The sequence below is a fragment of the Python bivittatus genome, unplaced genomic scaffold (assembly GCF_059951505.1).
Source record: "Python bivittatus isolate LINGU-HERP-01145 unplaced genomic scaffold, Pbiv_v1 ctg000330_np1212, whole genome shotgun sequence".
NCBI lineage: Eukaryota > Metazoa > Chordata > Lepidosauria > Squamata > Pythonidae > Python > Python bivittatus.
The window spans coordinates 31,015,800-31,038,040 of record NW_028277058.1 but is presented as its reverse complement, the minus strand read 5'-3'; the positions used below and the strand labels follow the sequence as shown (position 1 = coordinate 31,038,040).

Here is a 22,241-nt window from a genome sequence, read left to right as displayed (position 1 = left end):
CTGAAAGAAAGCATGCCTTGCTCAATGAAGGTCTCAAGTCTAGTCCTTGGTATTTCTGCTAGTCAATGCTGAAAATAGTGAGTAAGGTGAGCCAACAATATAAATCTCTGAGTCTTTCTGTATTCCTAAAAGCCCTGCTAAATCAAAAATCTATTCAGACCAGTATCTTATGTTCAGGATGAAATGCTGCTCATATTCCTTTGCTTAAAAAAGGAATATGAGCAGCATTTCCTTACTAGTTACTACTAAATACTCCAAAGAATTTGTGGGGTCAGCTTAAATTCAGTAATTTCCTTGAAATCCTGCTAACCTATTTTGTCTCTTCAAACGCTTCTGAACAGAAAAGAAGTGGTGGCATGGCTGCCTTTTCAATTTTCTGGATCTTTCAAGCATTTGGTTTAGTGGCGGGTGAAGGAATTGGGCCACAGATTATGTTTTCTTCACTCCCTCCAGTCAAAGGATGTGACCTAGGAAAAGGAGTACTGGAAGTAAATAACTGGCTATTCAGATAATGCTAATAGGATGGTGAAAATTTCAAAGATGAGGGATTCTTTGAAACAAATGAGTTGCACCTCAGAAGAACATGGAAGAATATGTTTGAAAGGTGTCACCTAAGACCTCTGAGAAACTATGGAGGATAGATATAATGTCAGTTGACCAAGAAGGACAAGTGTTTTTGTCTTCAAAAAAGAATACCAAGGAGGACCCAGGAAAGTACAAACAATTAAGTTTGACATTAATTCTAGGCAAAACCAAGTTAATGATTATTAAACAGTTTATTTGTGAGCAGTTAGAAAATAATGCATTACTTGGTGGGAGCCAGAATGTATTTATCGAGGATAAATCATCAAAAACCCACAGAAATATCTTTTGTGATAAGTGACCAGTTTAGCTGACTATAGGAATACAGTAGATATGGCATGTCTGAACTTTAGCAAAGCATTCAATGTCTTCCATGAGATTTTAGTAGAAAAGATTAAAATTGTGGGCTGGACAATGCTAATATTAGATGAATACAGAGCTGATTGAACAACTGTATTCCCCAAGTATACATACATTAATGCAAGAACTATTGGATGATATATCACAGGGATCCATTCTAGGGCCTGAAATGCTTAACATATTTATATATGATTTGAATGAGAAGTTTGAAAATATGATTGACAAATTTGCAGATGACACAAGATGGAGGGATTACAGTCACACTAGAGGACAGTATCCTATGTTGACAAGGTGAAAGATTGTACAAAATTCAGCAAGATGAATTTCATCTGAGATAGATGTAAAGTTTTACATTTAGGTAAGAAAAATCAAAAACATGAGTATGGGGGCAGGAAGACAACTGCACATGGAAAAGCAACTGGAACTCTTGGTGGATCAGAAGCAGAAGATGAGCCAACAGGTGAGGAGCTGCAAAGAAAGCAAATACAATCCTAAAACACTATTTTGGCTTAAGCCATCTTGAAAGTTAGAGAAATTTGCTGAAAATAACAATGAATTTTAACTCATACAAATGCAAAGTTATGTAGTTAGGAGACAAAAGAAATGCTTGGGTTCAGAATGGAGAATATCTCACCTGGGGAGAGTATTTGTACAAAATATCTTGGAACAATAGTTGATTATAAATTGAATATGTATCAGCAGTACAGTAATTGGAAATCATTGTTTCACTTTATTCTGCTCTGAACAGAGCCCATGGGCTCTTCCTCATGTTGGTTGTACTTTACTTTTCTCCCATTCTTGAGTTGGAAGAAAAATATATTAGTGCAAAAAGCACTGGCCATTCAGCCTATATTGACCACACGTCAGCCATGGGCTGGTCAGTATTACTGCATGCACATGCTGTAATGTGAGGTAAGTTCCAGGCAGAGTTTGTCAGAATTCCAACCGTATTTCCCATCCAGCATCATCTACTTGCAGGAAAATGGACTGCCAGTCACTCCCCTCATAAATTCTGTTTGGGGTTTGGTTTTAGTTTGATTTAGTTTGGTTTGGTGTTATAGCTCAAGGTGGGCATAATATGCTGAACTGCCTATCTCAGACACCACTGAGAAACTTAGTTATGTCAGTCAGTGGCAGAGCCACCACTAGGAAAAAGGTTAGTGGGTGAAAAGATGGTGGATGAGCTAGTCAATTTCAACCTACCAACTCTTAGTCAGCCTTCTGCTTTGGGTTTCTTGAGGCTTTGCAAAAAACAAAGGAAATACAACCTTCCGCATTGCTTTTGTACAGAACAGGAGTGAGTAATCATTGTTTTGTTGGAGATGCAATAGTATTTCATTCAAATATTCATTCAAATACATGTTATTTCAATGTCCTAAAATCATTATATTCTGGGAAAAAATAATTACATTTATTAATTTGAATTTGAAGGTTTTAAGACTTTCATGTCATGTTCTTTTGAATTACATATCTACATGGCAATTAAACAAGTTGCTTACAAATATAGACTATACATGGACAGTTATAATTAAATATGGTCATACTTTGTTGAAACTCTATAAAACTCTATGCATGCACACACATTCTCATATATAAAGTACACACAGTACTTTTCCTTTCCTTTTTTCTGTTTGTTCTGTTTAAAGACAAATTAAAAAAAGAGAAAAAGGGGAGCACCTAAGAGAGTAGGGGATACACCAATCACTTGCACAAAAGTCTGAGCAATTTGAACGCTGTGAGCAGACTTTAAGAGGACTGTTTCCTATTTGTCCCAAATGGGAGGGAGTAGTGGGGGGAGGGAGGAACCCCTCTTAGGAAGGGAGGGAGGGAGGGAAACATCCCTCTTCTGCACCAACAAGGGATATTCCTCACACCTCTGGAGCTTTTTTAAAGAAAAACACCACTCCATATGACCTTCAAAATGTAAGGGGTTGTGTTAAGGGCTTTATGCATGGTAGGGAAGGAGGAGGAGGAGGAACACAAAAGACAATGTTGTGCCAGTGAGGTGTCCACCAAAACTGGCCAGGGAGGCTTAGCACCCAGCAGCTGGAAAGGGTATGGCAATCCTGCAGCAGGCTAACCGGAGCACAGCAGATTGTTGACATCCAAAGGTTTTTTATCTATGTGACCTAAAATGTCCACATTAGATTCTCTTCTGCCAGCACAGGATGTCACTGAGGGAGGAGGATAAAATCTATTCTCTTATCATCTCAAAAGGCTGAGAGGTCATCCACAAAAATACTGGATCTAAATTACAGGATGGCAGATTCCAGTTAAATATTAAAAATTATTCCTAACAATAAAACAGTTTGGCAATGGAACCAATTACCCTGAGTAGTAGGCTCCCCCCTCACTGAATGTATTCAAGCAATGGCTGGTGACAGCTATTTGTCACTGATAATTTAATTTAGAATTCTGTTCTAATCAATGGCCTAATAATCTCTTCTAAGTTTTTTGATAGTACTTCCATCTTTCATATTGTTTCTGACTGGGCCCCATATTTGGTCATGAACTCACTTCAGAAATAAATTTAAGATATTCATTTGGTTTACGCACTCATTCTTTCTATTTAAATATGTTTATATGTACAAAAAAGCTGAAATCCATAAAATAAAAACAGAATGCTTTCATGTACTGTATAAAACAAAATTATTCCTAAGTATATGCCCATATTATATACATATGAAGGGCTTGTGAATCCAGCCACCAAAGAGACAAGACTCTTTTTCATTGCCACACTCCTGAAATATGACAACTTTGATATTATGAGAATATGTAAATGGAGAAATGGATTTGAATTTATTTTGGTTACAAAAGTTGATGAAAAATCCTAAGAACTACAACAAGCCCATGGAAATGTGAACATATCAATTAGCTACATAGGAATATATATGATTGAAGGAAATAATATTGAGGAAAAAATTAGATGTTTCAAAATCTGAGATCAAAGAAGAGAAGTGATGAATGTCTCACCTCTTGGTTGCTCTCAATTATCCCAAAAAGTCTGGCTTGATGCTTTCAAAACTCTAAAATCATAAAACTATAAGCAACTAAAAGACCATATTCAAAGGCCTTCAAAAAATGGAAGGTATCAACTATCTACCACATTCCTTGCAATCTGATGAACCTATTCGCAACACTAAATAGATACATCAGGAATTAGATAAAATAATATTCACTGTAGGAAATGACAGATCACAGAAAAGAAGAAAAGGTATAAATTCATATTTCATGATACATGAATAAATATTTTGCCTTTGGCAGCGGCCAACCAGATGCTTGCAAGATATCCAAAAAGAAGGGAGGACTATTGATCAATATATTATTTTCTTAAAACTGAGCACACATTGTTTGGTACCAGCTACATATATTTTTTGTTAAACAGCAAACATGACACATCTTGTTGGTTGATATGGTTGCAAGACTAATCAATAAAACTGATTGATTGATTGACACATCTTGTCATTAAGCAGGATGCTTCACAAGGTGAAAACGGTTCTATTTAAGTAGTAATCACATCAGCTCCAAAAGATTTCTGAATTTTAACATTAAAGTTTATACACGTACAGATACACTAAAATTTATTATTATCCTCTATATCATAGCACTTTTCTAACTTTAATTATAAAAAAACCTAGCTTGACAGGAACTCACACACCACCAATATTTAGCGACAAGTTAAGAGGGGCTCTAAGTGAAACCAAAACTTCAAGCAGCTGAATATGATTGACCAGCTGTCAGTATGTTACAACAATGACCAAGCAATCAGGAGCATTTTGTTCTAGTTTACAGTAATGATAAGACAATTGAAGCTGAATCCCTATAATGTGAACAACTGGTATGTGCATTCCAAAAAAAATAAAGAAAAAGAAATGTGGATGATTTCTATTTGTCTCACCAATCTTACATTTCCAATTGTTTTATTTATAAAACTTTTTTGTACCACTTTTCTATTAAAGTATCAAACACACATTCTTGTGGCAGGGACAGGAAGTTTATATCTTACAGGAAATACATGAATCTTACATTAAGGAATATAGGAAAATGAGTTTTTTGTGGTTTTTCTCTTATTTCTTTTTTGAAATATGCAGTGACTTGAGTACTTGTCCTGGACAAATAATATATGGATAGCTCAGAACTACTCATACCACATTTTGGGAGGGGGAGGGGGAGCTCCTATATCTACTTTTCATTTGGATACGCAGACACATTTTTGGTGAGTAGCTTTATGGATTTAATTCAAAATGCTGAACTTGATCTACATATTCCAAACCTTCTCAGGCCCTTAATACTGGAGAGACTTTCTACATCACATCATAAAGCAGGCCTGCACAACATATGGCCCACAGGCCGCTTGTGGCCTGCCAAAGGATTTCACGCAGGCCACATCACTCGTGAGCACGAGGTCCGAAAATGCAGTATATGGTGTTTTTTTTAAATAAAGTTTCCGCAATGAACTGTCGCAGGGGTGATTTCCGGGAAATAACCAATCAGCCTGTGAGCGCTGACACATTATGACGATGACGAGGGCGGCAAAATTACTCACCGAAGCAGTGAAACTCTAACCAATGAACATTTGGAAGATATTTTGAAAATACTGAGTTCAAACATGATTCCGGAGTACGATAAACTGATTGCTGACAAGAAGTGTAATACGTCCCATTAATGAAATGTAAATGGAAAGAAAACCTTAAAAATATATTCAAACTTACCAAAGTAGTATTTTTTTTTCTTAAGTAATAAGTGTAATAATTGAAATTTCCCTTTTTTATAACATGGTTTATTTTATTTGCAAAATAGTTTAATCATTAATTATACTATAATAATTATAATACAATTAATGATTAAACTATTTTGCAAATAAAAAACATTATTATCCCATTATTATAACTTTACTTGGAAAGCGAGGCGCTAAAAACCTATCTGCGGCCCGAAGAAATTTAGCCTATTTAATTTCGGTCCTTACCTACTGCCAAGTTGTGCAGGTCTGTTATAAGGTCAAAAAATGTAGCTTGATGCTTTCAAAACTCTAAAATCATAAAGCTATAAGCAACTAAAAGAATGAAACGTTAAGATAACGCAATCCTAAATTTAATAGCAGACATTAATGCAACACCAGAGCTTAAACACAACTTGATGGTGGCTGGTCTGCCAGAACTTGTGAAGCCTGTTTAACAGATGCAGCTCACTTTGCATTGCTGCTGCTAACGTGATATCTTACATTTGAAGAGGTGAAAATTCTCTAGCATTCCTTCTTTTACTGATAAAAGTATACAAGCTGATAACTGCTTTTAGAAAACGGAAGCACTTATGAGCAATGTGTAACAGCACCGCAGCATGTTTGAAGTGAGTATTCCTATCTCTTGTTGCTGGCACATGCAACCCACTGCTTTTCTGATGCCTTTTTATGAAAGGAGACTGAACAAGGAAAAAATAAGACCAAAATATTTTTAAGACAATCTTTTCAAATTAGCATCCAGTAGTTAAGTATGTGAGTTTCTAAGCTATCCTTTCTGACATCAGCTTCTGTTGCTATAGAAACTACAGCACCCAGCATTCAGGACAGTCTTGAGGTTTGTCATTCATTCCTCTTCCAAAGTCTCTCTAACCAGGGACTCTACGAAGCTTATGCTGGATTATCAAAACAGCTGCTTTCCCAAGGTAATGCTGTGGGAAGTGGATTTTTTTTAAATCAAACTTTTACCTCTGTTTGTGTCCTTACTTCTCATCTCATCTCATTTGGTGGCCCATATTCAGTTCATATGTAAATTCTCATATGACTACCAGAAATTGCATAGAAATACCAAGTCATTCTCATTCACTTGCTGCCAGGACAAGTGCTCATTTGTTAATAATGTCATGGTGTGCTCCCCATAGGGATCAGCTGAGTAAAGATCATTGAGACTGATTTTGCAGACTGGTACCAGCCTGACCAATTAGATCAAGGAGGAAGAAGCTGTTGTTGATCCCATAGTTTTGGGAAGTTTCGGACTTTGAAGGAGAAGGTGCTGCTTTTCAGTAGCAGCACTGACATTGTGGAACAGCCTCCTGGTAGAAATCAAGCCAGCTCCCTCTTTGCTGATGTTCCAGAGGTTATTAAAAACTGAGTTGTTTCAGAAAACTTTCCCTTGATTCTATCATGTCACCTTTAACTTTTATTTTTATTGTTTGTATTCTTATGTTTGGTTAGTGCTGTTTTTATGGTTTTAAGGGTAGCTTGTATCATGGATGTTTTAGTTGGCTTTTATATTCTATCCAAGCTGCCAAAAATCTTTTGATTGCAGCAAGATAAAAATGTGTAAAATAAATAAATAAATCTTTTTAGAAATTATTTTACTGCATTTTTAATTGATAGATTGTAGGCCTTAATTGATAGATTGTGGTCATGCATGCACTGCTTTCTTTTAATTTGCTGTTTTCTCTCTTCTACCTTATAATACACCACCAGAGTCTCATAGTTAGGGTGGTCTATAAATACTATAAATAAAATTAATAAAAGAATTAGTGAACGTATGAAAGAATGAATGAATAACAGGAGAAATAAATTGGAAATTGAAGCATTTCTTTTGACGATATGGCAAAAAAAACAAGTGACTCACACTGCCTTCATACTATTTAGAATATGAACTATGTTAATATTATTATCATTATAGAAATAACAAAAATAATCTGATACTGCGATTTGTGTTCTCTACTTCTCTTGATATCACCATTCCCAACTTTTGAACAACCCCAGAGATTGAAACATACTGAACTGAATAACAGAAGGACTATGGATGAGAACAGTCAGGAAGAAATGCAATTAACCAAGGATTTATTGGGCTGGGAAGAAAGAAATTAACTGTATGAGAATTTTCCATTCCTAACATTGCCATGATTAAATACAGCTCTCCTGCTTATAGCATGTTTGTCTACACTGGAGATTTTAATTTACTATCCTCACTTATCATAACCTTAAAAAAAAGTCCTTGAAGCTCCTATCTCTTGAAAAAGAACTTTCTTAACAGTCAGATTATTTGTTAGAAGGAAAATTATTTGCTATGAAATATAAGATTATTTTGTAGAAACTACTGACTAATTCTTAATGAAAAATGAAATAATGTAAACTTCTTTCAAAAGATGAAAAAGAAAGATCTGATATTAGTAGTGTTCTTACAAAAATAAAAATGAACACAGATTTCTATTTTAAAAACTAATTAAAATGTCTTAGAAACTAAATTAAATATATGACAATATAATGCACCTTTTTTAGGATCTTAAAAATAATTTTAATAAGGAATAGAAAATTTAGAAAATAAAGAAAAGGTTCACCTAAAATATGCAACAATAACAATAATATCCAATATTTAGTGCAGTCAAAGCATACGATGACATAAAACAGCTGGATACACTTATTTACCACCAATAAATACTATCTTATTCCAGTATAACTCCCAACTGTTTACAAATTAAACTTAAAATAATGAAGTTGTAAAACATACTCCCTTGATAAAAACAATACCACATTAACAACAAGTACTGGCAGCCAACCTAAACCTAATGATGACAAATACCCTACATTCTGTGAACTTATACTGTTTTTATACCTTACTGAAAGCCCTCAGAGTTGGCACCAACTAAGCCTCTGTGAGCAACTATTCCAAATGAAAGGGACAGCAAAGAAGAAGCACTGCCTTTCTCTATCCCACTAACCACCTGAACGCAAGGGGACCTTGCCAAGGTAAGCTAAGGGGGTGGACCAGTTCTACTTGAAGCAGACATTCCTGGAAGTACCTAAGAGACAAGCCATGTCGGGCTTTATAACAGAGATTCCCAAACTTTCCCAGTTTCCCTTAGCAGTAATTTTCTCATGGCACCCTAGTGGTTCCCAAATGGAATGCCAGGGCATCCTGGGGCAACACAGCAAACTCTAACAGCTCTGTTTATTAAATAGTAAAATATCCTGTGGCAGTCCTGTGAGTTTTCTTGTGGGGCACCAGAACACCATGACACACAGTTTGGGAGCCATGGTGTTATAAGTTAAAAACAATTCTTGGAACTGCACTCAGAAACCTATCCAAAATCTAAATGCAACAACTCCATCCAGAGTAGAATAAGAGCTATACAGTTTTTGGATAGCATCCCAACTTTGCAAGAGTTCAATTTCAACTTATTTCATTCCATCCAGCCCCCTCAAATATTTAAACACAAGGTCAAGTTCTCCAATGCATGTCAGGTTTAGCCAGGTGTGGAATTATATCATCAGCATATTGTTGATACCTCACCCTGAATTAATGGATGACTTCTCCCAATAGTTTCGTGTAGATATTAAAGACCTAAGGAGAGCCAACATCTGTAGCAACCCACTCTCTCCCACCGACTAAATCCCCCACTTAGAAAAAAGTGGAACCACTGCAAAACAGTGCCTGTAACCCTAAAGGAGATCCAGAATGATAAGGAATGTAATTTGAATTTATGCCTCAATCCTCACTTTGATTTTCATGTGGAAACATAATTTTTAATTCATTTGAATGAAAAATCTTTCTCTGTTTTTCCAGAATTCAGCATGACCAACTTATACAAAGATGGGCTATGTTTGCAGTGTAGCAAATATTCTCCATTTCTCACAGCTACCCTTTTAAGGTTGTCCTTAAGGCCGACTAATGGCCTTTGTTATTTTCTAAGACACTATCTTAGAGTTACCAAATTTGAGAGTCAGCTTCACACCTCCTCTAGGAAACAATACATTAAGAATGCATAGAGTTAAGAACAGAACAACACTTTAAGATGGTGTCATAGGAGAAAGAGGATGGAAGAAGCTATTGTAATTTGGTTTCTTACTAATACTTTATGCTACTAGCAGAATATTAATGGTAGTAACGGAATAGAGCAAGCAACAATGACTTGAGTTATCCCCTGTAACTTTTCATACTTTGCCATAAGGTACTGAAACCTTTTCTCTTCTGTCATCACTTAGCGTTTCATCTCCCAGTACATTTTAAGGAATGTGATCTTTTGCATAATGGGAGCCTTTTTCCCATAGCTAATATGTAACAGGTGTTTGGGGCAAATACTATCACCACCAAACATCATCATCATCATCCTTCCACACAAAGATCTCAATCCTAATCAGCTGTAAAAATGCCTGTAATTGAATTTTCAACATTCATACAAGTACTAGTTATATGAATGCTATTATGTCAAGTTTGCCTCTGAAGAATCAAATAATATAAGGTTTGGAGGGTATCTTTGAGATCATCTATTCCAATCCCTCTCCAGTGCAGAAATCCACTATTGTAACATCCTTAACAGTTGGCCATTCATACTCTATTTAAATACCTCAAATGAATGAGAATCCATAACTTCCCAAAGCAATTTGTTTCATTGTTAAATAACTATTACTGTTAGGAATTCGTTCCTTATGTCCAATCAAAATCTCTTTCCTTATAATATAAACCCACTGTTACTTATCTTCTGGAACAACTCTGAACTTCTCCATGACAACACTTCAGAGTAAATATCTATCTATCATCTATATCTCTCTATCTCTCTCTCTATCTCTCTATCTATCTCACTACAGACTTTTTTCCATGCTGAGTATGTCCTGCATCTTCAACAGTCCCTTGTAATTTTTATTTTGAGGCCCCTTTGAGTGTATGATGGGAAAATCTTGGTTACAGAATGGAACAGCTGTGTGTTCTTCCCTTCTCTTCCTGGCACAGCCACTACAGTTACTATGGGGATGCCCCCAAAACTACTGGCAAGCAAGAGCCTGACATCTTACTGGGAATCTTCATGCCACACAAGCAGTAACCCTGAGGAGAAGTTTACATTTGATGTGACCCAAATATATTATTAGAATAGATCAGTAGCCAGTTGCATATAAAAATTTGTGTTTTATTAGAATTAGAGTTTCTAGCCAAACAAGCTGAAGGGGATGTGGGAGTCATGCTAGAATTAACCAAGCCTATAAAACTTAGAAGTGTATTTTAATCATTCTTGTTAATTTCTAAACTAGATTAACACTGACAGAATTAAACAAAAACTCACATACAACTTTCATAAGTCTGAAGAAGATAATAAAGAAAACATACCAGAATATTCAATCTTGTTCATTTTCTCATCTCAATACAAGGCTCTCATTCATATAAAATTTCTACTTTACACTGGGTTGGAAGAAGTCCTGTTACACCTTTCCAACTGCAAAAAAAAAAAAAAAAAGATTCTGAACTGATTAACTTTAAAATAAGTATAGGTTTCCATAGTATGGGATAGTTTATAGGATCAAGGCCCTTTCAAAAGTTCAACAATCTGAAAGGGACTTTGCTGTTCTGTTCACGACTTTCTCATATTAATAGGTATCTTCTAAAGACAAACTGGAACTATGTTCAGCTGAACATACTTAGAGTGTTCTGTGTAACCAAGGACCTGATTACAGAACAGTTTCTTGCTATGTAGATCATAATATTCAACTGTAAGTATATTCAGCTAGAATAGCTATAATTCCTCTTCATATCTTTATTTTATTTTATTTAAAAGATTTATACAACCGCCCACCTTGTGGCACACAACTCTGACAGGCTAACAACAATACTGTAATAAAACCACAAGCAATAAAAGCAGTACCCCCCTCAAAAAAAAAAATCAAGAAAAACCAGGTGCCTAGTTCATAACTACACTTATTCATCTCTCAACAATCCCCGGGCTCTAACCTTACTCTCCCAGTATGTAGGAAGAAAGCCGTATCTTCCTTATCAATACCAGGTAGACAAGGGTGAAAGGGTGGAAACAACACATGTATTGCTTGGTTGCCTCTTCAGTTATGTTCATTGCCTAAACATCAGCTTGCTAACAAAAGGTTATGACTTCCTGACTGCATGGCTGTGTTTACACAACATACGTAATCTTGGTTATTATCATTTTCTGGATTTATACACTTGACTCAACCATAAATTAACAAATGGCTTAAGTTCATACTAGACTAGGCAACAAAAACAACAAAAATAATGAAGATCTTTAAAAAAAAAAAAACCCTTAACCAAATTTATGCAAATTCAGTATCTGAGTCATACAAGTATTTTCAAATCCATCTTTTTTACATAATATTTTACAGCCAAATGAATTTATCCTCAACTATGAAGTTCACTATGTTACACTGAATCAGTCACTACTTCTTAAATTATCCTTCCTCACAAGGCTGTGATAGATAAAATGAGGTAGGAAAAATCACACAATCTACTAGAAGAAAGGTGTCATATAAAAATAAATCATTTTACTAAAACCTTAAATGTACATTGTATAAAAAGGTACTGTATGGTAATATATAAAAAGATAATATAATATGGTAATTCAAAATCATAGCTACTGACAGTGGATAATGAACATAAAAAGGGAGAAAAAATATGCATTGTGTATCAAGAGGGAATATTATTACCAATATTTGACTTGGAAGAAATAATTAATTTTGGATACTGAAGAGAATTATAAATTCATAAAGACTTCAAAAAGGAGAACTTAAGTTCAAATCATTCTTTCAAATAAGGAGAAATCATATACAGTCAGGTAACAATATTCAGTATTTCAATTTAATATGCTTCAAAGGATTTGTGCAGAACTTCAGTGCTTTGATCTTCATGAAGAGTTGATAATATTTCCCAGGATTCCCCTTCTAGATCTTGTTTTAATGAAACTCATTGGGCATCTAGTAGTCAGAGGAATACTCTAAATTGGAACATTAATAACAATATGCCAAAGGGCAATACAAGAAGACCACTACATTCTATGTGTTCACTCATCACTGCCAATCTTTCTGTACAATGCAATTTAGAAATAAAGTATGCAAAGGGAAATCATAGGCTGAGGATGTTTGTGGCAAGGAAGAGGAAAGTAAGAATTTCAAACAGAAAACAATACACAGGAATAGATAAATTGAAGAGGATTTTCCCAACATATAGCACAAAACAGGACACCCAGTTAAGGCCTAGACTTTGGGGGGGGAGGGAGGGAGGGGGAAGGAATCAACAGAAAAAGAATTTGGAGGAAATCAGTCTTGGTAGTTGTGAAGCAATAATTCTCTTTACCTAAATAACCTGCAGTAGCACTGCATTAGATATAACCCAGTGCTCATTTGCATTAATGGATGATAAATCAAAACCACCAAGATTTGTAATGTGGTGGTGGTGTAGCAAGATAATTACTTTTCTATAAAAATGATGAGAGAAAGCTGTTCTGTTTCTCTTGCCTGTTTTCCAGTGTGTACCTTTTCTCTGTCTGGAGCCTTCCTCATTCCAGCAGGCATGGGGAAAGGTGAAGTTAAACCTACTAAGAGGAACAGGGAGAAAAGTCATATTTCCCTGGCTTCTCAGGCCAGAATATTTAAATATTTGATAATGGGCATTGTCATTATGTTTTAACTTGGCAGCTAACTGCAAATAACTGTTCTTTACAGAATCAGTATACAAAGTCAGACCATATGAGCAGAAAAAAATCAAAGAAATATAGAACTGGAAAGTCCAAAAAAATCAGAAATTGAACTCATCAATAAAATCAGGCATTGTGCCAATACAAAAGGAGCCAGAATGGATCCATTGAGAAAAAAGAGGTTAGTATCAACATGCTTGGGAGAACCCTGAAATCTGAAAAAACGCTTTGAAAACAAACCTAAGGGAATAGCTGGAAAAGAAAAGGAGAAAAAAAAAACCAGAACAATCAAAACAATGGGAAAAAGGATTGCCCTGCTTAAAATGAATGTCTGATTGGAAGTGTGAACAAAAACACTTCTGTTAGGAAAGTGAATAAATACAACATTTCTGTTGTATTTTCTTCTCGCTCTGTGTGTGTGTGTGTGTGTGTGTGTGTGTGTCAGAGAGAGAGAGAGAATGAGGGAGGTAGCATTTTGAACATCATTCAGTTACAAACATGTTTACATATAAATCTGACTTTGGAGATTTGAGATACATGTAGTATTTATAACATTTCTAAAGCACAGACGTGGGATGCTGGCAATGTTGTATTAAACAAATTAACAAGATATAATGTTTAATACGGCTTTCATTTAATGAAGGAGCTTTAACACACTCCTACTCAATTGACTCTCCACATGTTTCACAAATACACATATGCCTCAACAATATTATATTTCAGAAGCAGAAGGCAGTACAAGCCTACAAAGATGCAAAGATAATGGAAAATATAAGACTTGGTTCACAAATTACAGGAAGTCAAAGCATAAGAATAAACTCTTATTAGTGGTAAATACATCTGTAGTGCAACTGATGGAGCTCTATAGAAAGGTGACACCTGAAATGCTTAAACACCATCTCCTGTTGGTTAATCAATACTGCTTTATTTGGCAGCAGTTAACAGAGACCATGTAATTCTGTCACTTAATATTTTTAAGTATACATACAAAAGATGGAAATTACATACATCATCAAGAAGAGTGACAATAAATATAGAAAAACAGCATTATGTGCTTCAGTTAATTATGAAATATTTAACTGAAACAGGAAACAACTACCTATTATCTAGCCACTGATTTATGCAAGTAGGAACACAAGATCTACTTTGAGTTTGCTTAGTTTATCTTTTTTTCAACCTTTTTATTTCTCTTTCTTCAACATCCCTTTCTGATTTTTTAAAAAAGTTATGAAAATCTATATACAATCTTATGCACATTTCTTCTAATATATGTATATTTGCCAATGCAATTTTGTAAGCAATTTCCCCTAATGCAGGGTGTGTGTGTTATATGAATATGTGCTTTTTTATGCATGCCTGTCCTTAATGCATACATTTTATGCATATATCTTCATTTGAAAGTTCACACATTCACACATTTGTAATCTTATTTCAGTTCATGCATTGGTTTCAGAAGGGCAAATCAAATATGTATTACTTTGCATTTTGAGAAATTACTGTGATTTAGGATTTCTTGGATATCCCGCATTTCTTCATGTTGACAACCTTTCAACCAAAAATGCCACTAAACTCTTAATTTATAACTATTTCTCTGTAAATATATTTGAAAGTAACCATTTGCCAAATAAATGTCATTAATCCATGACAGAACATGTGCTCTTTTTCAGTAAGTTTGTAGTTTAGTTTTAATCACACTTCGGTATAAACTGCAATTTATATTCTCTTGAGCTGTTCTTTGGCTGGAAGGATTCTTTTGTTTGTTTTTGGCTAGGGTAAATTGCTTGACTTCAAGCTTTGTATATCATAATTCTACCTACATAATCCTTAACAACCCTTTTACATACTACAATTCATCCAATACTGAATAATGTTCCAAAAGACCCAACTTCCAAAGCCTGTTAATCTGAAAACTAATACGTGCCATTTATTATCTAATTTTGTCTCTTAATTTCTGTACTGAACTTCTTGAAGACTTCATCCACTGACTTTCTTGAAGAGGAAGCATCGTTTTTACAATCTATCTCAAACATCTTCAATTATATTTTCATTATTACACAATATACAACAGAATTAAGTATCATGCCAACATTATAAGTGGTTTAAATGAAATTTTCCTTAAATCATAAAACTTTATTTAATGGGACAACACTTATTACAATATTAAAAGACTGCTTATTTTGGTCTCCCAATTGATGCCTAATTGGGGAGCAGCAATTAATTTTGAAAACCATTAGCTAACGCCTTGGATCTAGACAGAATGGACACACTGAAATCAATGGGACTAGTCGTGCACTTCTTCCTGCATATTTTAAAAATTCCTTTAAAATATTACTTTGTGTAATCACTAATTAGATCAAAATTTTACTGATACTGCATTAGGCAGCACACTTCATCTACAGTTGCAATTTTAGCTAGTCAATTTAAGGAAAAAAATGTTAAGTATTAATGTGCTTTTCAGCCATGCTAAAACTCCCAAGTCATTTTCTTTGCTAGCCTGAGATCATTATTAATTAGCCTGGCATACAAAACCCAAACAACAAGTCAAACCAGTAATTTTCATCTAACAGAGGGGGGGAAAAAAGCCCTGCTGCCTTCCCTCAATAAGCACTTTGTACTGGGGGAAAAAAATAAATACCTAAAAACCTAAATCATTCTGAAAGAGATTCTCTAATACAAGAAAATGCAAGGGCCATTAAATATCATCCAGGCTGAACATTTTTAGTAACAACAAAATCTGATAGTACTGTACTCAATGAACTTGCATAAAACAGTGAGCTTTTTTCAGAAGAGAAAATACTTCTATTTACATATTTTTTGTACAGTCAGTGATAATAGAATAGCAGACAAACACTATTGGGGGGGGGGCTGTTATGGAATACATATACAGAATTGACCCATTATATATCAGGCTGGAGAATGGAATGCTAGCCATTCATTTCAGTACATGCTGTCTCATCATCAGATATCAGAAATGAAACACTGATGAAAGAGAAACTGAATGCCAATTTCCTCCTGTTGGAGCCAAGTTTTCAGTGGCTTTTTAAAATAATAGATAGTTGTTTGCTGAGAGTGGCTTGTTCCATACCATTAACTCAGAACAAAACATATTTTGAGTAGGACAGCAGTGTTTACCTCTAATAAATGATTAATACATGCCACCATTTATCACTTGGAAACAAAGACATTTAGTCACAATTTTAGACATAAATCAAAGTAGATGGTATTAATGTAAAAAAGGATTGCCTTAGTCCCTAAAATGGCAAAGAGAGAGGTCAGACTGGCCATAGCAACCAAGAACAGTCTTTAGACATTTGGGAAGACTTAAGCAATCACTAAAAGAGCTGAAATCTCTCTTTAATCTTCTGGGGTGTGAAAGTCAAAATTAAAGAGATTAGGTCATTCTGCACCCACCACAATGGGTCTGAAAGGAAAAAGTCTTTTCTTGCCTTTGCATCACATTGAATAAATAACATGCATTCCAGCTAAAATGAACACGTTTCAAAGTAAACCAAATCTCAACATTGTTTTCCCTGATGATGCATAATTACAGAATAATATAAAACACATCAAAATGAAACTTAGAAATGGGTGATTGAATATAATGCATGTCTCTCACAGACCACATATACACAGGTTTCAAACTGACTCCCTTGCTCTTTTTTATAAGCAATACAACTGCTGATAATAAACAGTGCTATACCACAGATAGTCTTTGTACTGAATCCATTAAGACTTTTGAATGGATCATTTGCTGTAGCTTTTTTTACTAAGAAATAATATTTATGGCTTATATTTCATTATCATAAATAACAAAGGGCAGATATTAGACTTCTTAAGCTGTTTTGTATTTCACTTGTATACTTCAATTTATTTTGCTGGCATTCTTAGCCATCTTTTTAAGCTACAACTTAAAATTTGTGGTTCACACAAGAAACTGCTTTTTCCTCAATCGTTATGGATTTCTCCGAATTACATATTTAGGAAATTGCTTACAATAATCCAGTGCACATCTATGAGGTGAGGAGAAATTCATTATTATTATTTATTTATGCATTTTTTTTAAAAAAACTGCCTAGTACTGTTATACTCTACAATGTGTTTTGTTAACACCTCCCTATGTTAATATTTTAAATAGTTGACACTTTTCTAATGCAGACTGCACATGCTTTTAATTAACATACAGTATTCAGAAAACAACGTATTAAAGTTTAAACTTTACACCTGCGTGAAAAATATCCCTGAGATCATGACGTCTTCTGCTGCAGCCGTTCGTGTAGACTATGCTATTTGAACTCCGCAGGGAAGTTCATTAATTTTTTAAAAGTCTTTGACCTCAGCACAGGGAAGGGTGTAAAAAAGTAAACACTGAGGTGGATAGCATACAGTTTTAATAGTGTATAGGACTAGCCGGGGCGGAGGGGCATTTTTCACCTGGAACTCTAATGAACCAGGAGCCCTCTACTCTAACGTCCGTACCCTCCCTTCGGCAAAAAAGAAGAGAAAAAAGAAAACAGTCCACTCTGGCTGTGAATGTTAAAGGCCATTCGAATTCGAAGAGTTCTCATCTCAGAAAAAGCGGGGGGAAGTCTGTTTCTGCATAGGCAATGTATCATGCCTACGATCTGGGCTGAAAATAAGGTAAGAATAGGAGAAAAGCCTGCTCTTCAAGCCCCTGAAAAGTCTTGAGGAAATAAATACTCTTCCTTACCCCCAACTTGAAAGCCGAACGAATCTCCTCCGTTGATGTCATCTCCTGGGCCCCCCTCTTCACACCATGGCGACGGGTGCTGCACTGGGCTCGGTTATAGCGGTGACACTTAAGCTGCCTGCTCAGACCAGCGGGGGCGGGGGGGGGAGGCGTGAGCGCGCGCGCGCCCGTCTGCCAGAGGACTGGAGAGAAGCGGCATGTGCTTCTGCGGCGTGTGTGTCTGGCTGAAGTAGTAACCGGAAAGGCAGCCCGCGGACTTCTAGACCGAGAACCTCACGCTCAGGCCGAGTCAAGGCTGGATAGAAATGATTAAAGCTCAGTCGGCCCCTCCTCATGGCAAGAGCTGGGATTCCTCCTCGCCTTCTTCGCCTCCCCTCCACGGGAAAGTGGGGCTCTCATTATGCATTCTCCGGAGAAGCCTCAGCGGAGGCAAAGCTTTTCCCAGATTGCTTGGTCCCTGCCCAGCGGTCCATGCAGAATACAGGTACCTATTGTTCCCCGGACTGAGCTGCATCCAGCCGCCCAGGCTCTGGCAGATCTCAGCAACCACTGAGCCTGAATTTATTTTTTAACCCTCGATAACCTCCTGCAGCTCTCTAGGGGGTCAGTGCAACGTTTGGTACATGGCTAGGTGGTTTTTTCTTCGCAACAAACCAAGAAATCGTATTTGGCTGTGTGCGGACACGCACGTGTACTCTTAAAAAGCACGCTCAGTTGCATAATGAAAAATACTTCAGTGTATTTGGGGAAAATAGGCAATATTTTGAGTTTATACTTCCCATGAAAAAAAATTATTTTGTTGCAAGAGTTAAGAAAATGTTCTAACGGTTAGCAAATCTAAATGATTCTACTTGTAGCCTAGTGTATGTTGGCTGACCTTAAGCATGCAAACTATTTCCTATTTCTAAGTCCAACCTTGTTATATTCCAAATGATACATGTATGCACGTGGGATTTTTCACCAATAATAACTGTCTAAATTTCAGTATTCATTATGAGCTGTATTCATTGTATTTCTAAACGGATATCTTCATCTAGAAATAATATTTATTCCCTGAAAGATCTAACTCACTGTGATTTATTTATAAATGTTGCCCCTAAACTTTGGATTTTATAAACTAAAAGCAATTCGTCTTCCAAATAAAAGTAAAAGAATCAGTAACAAGGACAAAATGAGAGGAAACCAAAATGAAGGCTTACACTTCTTTAGACTTAAAGTGGTAGCACCACATGCTTGAAATCTGCAGAGAAAGTTTCAGATGAGACTGGCATTTCATTGTATATATTCACTTTTGTTTTAACAATATTTGCGCTCAGACACTAGGGAGTGAATCCTACTGATGACGGTATTCTTAACATTGTTTTGTATGAGGAGAATACTTTGCAGCATGAGTTCTGGGATTTCTAGGATATCTTGCATATCCTTTAAAAAGCAATGGAATAAGTATGATTTGGAGAATAGGACTTGAACAGTGCTTTACTCTTACATGAAAAGGATCACAATGGATTGTTGTTATTAAAGGGAAGCCATATGTGGTCTTTCCTAAGGGAACTGCTGTATACATGGGATGTCATATAAAATATCTTCAGTTTTAAAAGATAAAATGTTCCACAACAAGGATGAACAATGTAATTTAAAACAAATCACCAGGTAGATATAAAAGAAAGGAACAATAGATTTAGTGCTGAAGCCTATAAACTTCCTATGAATATGAAATTATTTTTGTGATGACGTTGAAAAGTACTCTAAAATAAGCATACTCAAACTTTTCATAGTTGAAAAAAATCAGTAACATGTGTATTCTGTTTCTTCAAATGGCTGAAACTGGCAAGGTCAGCCTCTTAAAAGAAATTTGTTACTAGATAATTTCTCAAATCTGAGAGTCAGTGTTTTTCCAATGTATCCATTTGCCAAATGTGTTTTAGTAGTGTATGCAATATTGCCACTATATACAAATACTGTTTTGCAAACAATTTATGTAAATCTGCCCTGACAAATTGATGGAGATCAATTAACCAATTGTCAAAGTGATAAAATAGCACTGAGAAACTTGAATAAAGGTATAGCTTTATAGCACCATGATGGCTCAAGTCTATCCATTCCAAGTAGCATGCAGTGACATTTCTTAGTATTCCTGAGAGATGCCCATCCAGGCTACTAGAGGAGAGTAGGATATTTCTCAGCTTTCTTGGCTAGATGAATTATGACTATGTAGTCTACTTGTTCTTCTACAGCTCAAACCTATTTCATCTTCTCCTAAAGCGTGTCATTCAGCGCATCCAGTGATATGTACAGAATCAACTACTTTATGTGCATATTTATTTATTTATTTACAACATTTATTTGCTATACCATAAATCAGAAGGAAATCCTAGATTAGTCATGTAAACACATTCTGAACACAAGTAGCAATATGATCTGTAAATAGAACTGAAAACATTTTTATCATAAGAAAAACAAGCATGATTATTCTCATGTTGATGGATACTTATATCCCGCTATACATATTTTAAGACTGGACAAGACTTAGTGCTTCAGCCGTGATACCATGATGCTCAAATTCTTAACCTGACAGTTTAAATGCCATTTACTTAAGTGGATTATACGAAGATTAGAATCACTGCACAAGGGGCTGGAAGCAATGCAAAGCAAAGCAATGTAGCTGCTTCACTTTCCTAATTGTGGGTGGGTGGAATTGCTTCTCAAAGAGCTTCAGAGGGATTATACCACCCTAATATATTATTTGAGAATCATATGAAACCACTCTTTAAATCATATGAAAACACTTTGAAAAAAACTAGATTTGCTTTCTGGAAAATTTAACCCAATGCCCCATTTTTGAAAAAGTAGAATAAGTTTACAACAATAGTTAGTGTACTGCTCTGCATTCTGGAAAAATGGGATTAAAAATTTGAAAAAACCCAAGACTATTTAATTTAACTCCAGACATGTTAGAATACCCTATCCCTAAAGTGTTCCTGATGGATTCTTTATCTTCTTGACAATCCCTTCTGGCTTCTCATGATGGCCTAATCAAGACGTACAATTCCTAGACTCTGAGCTGCTGCATCACTGCAATATCATAAAAGAATGATATTACTCAGAAGGGCAGGGATATTTCGCCAGTACTGTCCTATCTAACCGCCCAGAGTCGCTCTGCAGTGAGATGGCGGTGACAAATTTGAAATATAAATAAAATAAATAAATAAATCTAGTTGTATAACATTTCTCTTTAAAAAGCCATGCATTTTTCTTTATGCTCTCCATATGTCATTCAACAAAAATTATGATATAATTATATTTTTATTCTGAAATGCTTTAATTATGTCTCAAGTCTGAATGTTTTTACAGAAGCAATATTTTCAATTTAAGTTAAAAGAGGGAGGAACAAACATAAGTTGCCATAGCAAGAGTTCTTACAATACTCTAGGATTTATTCTGGGTTTTTTTTTCTCCTGATTTACTTGAAATGATTTGGATTACATAAAAAGTAAGCTGGAATGGAAGAAACATGGTTTCTTTATTGCATAATAATCTGATACATGCAGATGATATCTAAGGATGCAGTTATAATATTCCCTTCAGCTAGTTCATAACTGTTATCTATGATTATCTGTTTATACTCCAGGCCAGTTTTAATGTGTTAACAAGAAATAATTTAGATCTGGGGGGGGGTGTATCTCTTTCTCTCTGTATATATATGTGTATGTATGCACATGTATGTATGTGTGTATGTATGTATGTGTGTGTACCTAGAAAATACTCAGATTTACATCAGCTTCATTTAATTTTGCTATATAAATCTTGGAGCATATTTTCCAGGATTAACCACACATTTCAAATCTGTGTTTTTAAAATAGTCAACTTCCTCCTATAGGATTTAAATAAATGTAAAATGATATCTTCTAGGACAGATAGCTGCAGAATGAAGGAAGTGAAGAATTGCTAGAGAAGAAATATGATAATTCAGTTAGTTCTTAGATACAAAGTATTTTAAATACCAACTTGTATATTCAATGCTGTGCTGTTGGTACAATTCTGAAATCAGAATGTATTTCATTAGGATCTAAGCAAGCTTGCTGTTCATTGGTTTGCAGTCTATGTCATTTAGATGCAGACAAAACCACTGACCAAAGTATTCATAGTAAAAAACATTATGAAAAAAAAGATCAAAGTTCAGTTATAAAGTTTA

The 22,241-nt window shown here is 35.3% G+C and overlaps 1 long non-coding RNA gene across 4 annotated transcripts in view; it reads right to left on the bottom strand.

The window, feature by feature from the left end:
- LOC107326037 (uncharacterized) overlaps positions 1-18,278 on the bottom strand; it is a 107,764-nt gene extending 89,486 nt beyond the window's left edge. For 3 of the 4 annotated variants that reach the window (XR_015796433.1, XR_015796434.1, XR_015796436.1), the window contains exons 1-2: positions 18,050-18,278; positions 11,016-11,121 (exon numbers count right to left, since the gene is read on the bottom strand). This is a non-coding gene — a long non-coding RNA (uncharacterized LOC107326037). The remainder of the gene's footprint in view (positions 1-11,015; positions 11,122-18,049) is intronic. The other variant, XR_015796435.1, reaches the window with a different exon arrangement.
- Between the last annotated feature and the right edge of the window lie 3,963 nt (positions 18,279-22,241).